We start from the raw sequence: 531 nt of genomic DNA, 5'->3' as shown, positions 1-531 counted from the left end.
AAGCTCCAGAATCAAACATAACATGGGACTTAAACCCACCCACCAACAAGGTCCCTACACAAACCTCATGTGTTGAGAACCTAACACTTTATCACAGGAAACATAGAATCGGACCCTACTAAATTCACAAAGATTAAGTACCAGAAATTATACCTGTGATCGCCCCGACACTGGTTCCACCAGTCTCTACAGTCGTGTAAGCACGTGGCGTCTGCTCAATCCGTGCCACCTGCTGACCTCCAGGCTGCACCTGCTGCAACGCTGCCACTGCTGCCGGCTGCAACTTGGGACAAAAAGGCCTGATGTGTCCTGTCTCCCTACAATGATAACATACCCGAGGTCCTGTCGTCAGAACACTCCTCTTGGGACAACTAGCAATCCTGTGATCCTTGCTCCCACAACCGAAGCAACCCGCACCACTCGGCTTCTGCGTAGCCTCCCACTTCCTCTTGGTTCCCTGAGCATGCCTACCGCCCCTGCTAGAACCACCCTGCTGCTGAGCCTTACTAGGCTGAACTGCTGGAGCTACCG

This window comes from Camelina sativa, chromosome 2 (genome assembly GCF_000633955.1).
Source record: "Camelina sativa cultivar DH55 chromosome 2, Cs, whole genome shotgun sequence".
Taxonomy (NCBI): Eukaryota; Viridiplantae; Streptophyta; class Magnoliopsida; order Brassicales; family Brassicaceae; genus Camelina; species Camelina sativa.
The sequence above is the reverse complement of the archived record's forward strand: the minus strand, read 5'-3'. Positions refer to the sequence as shown.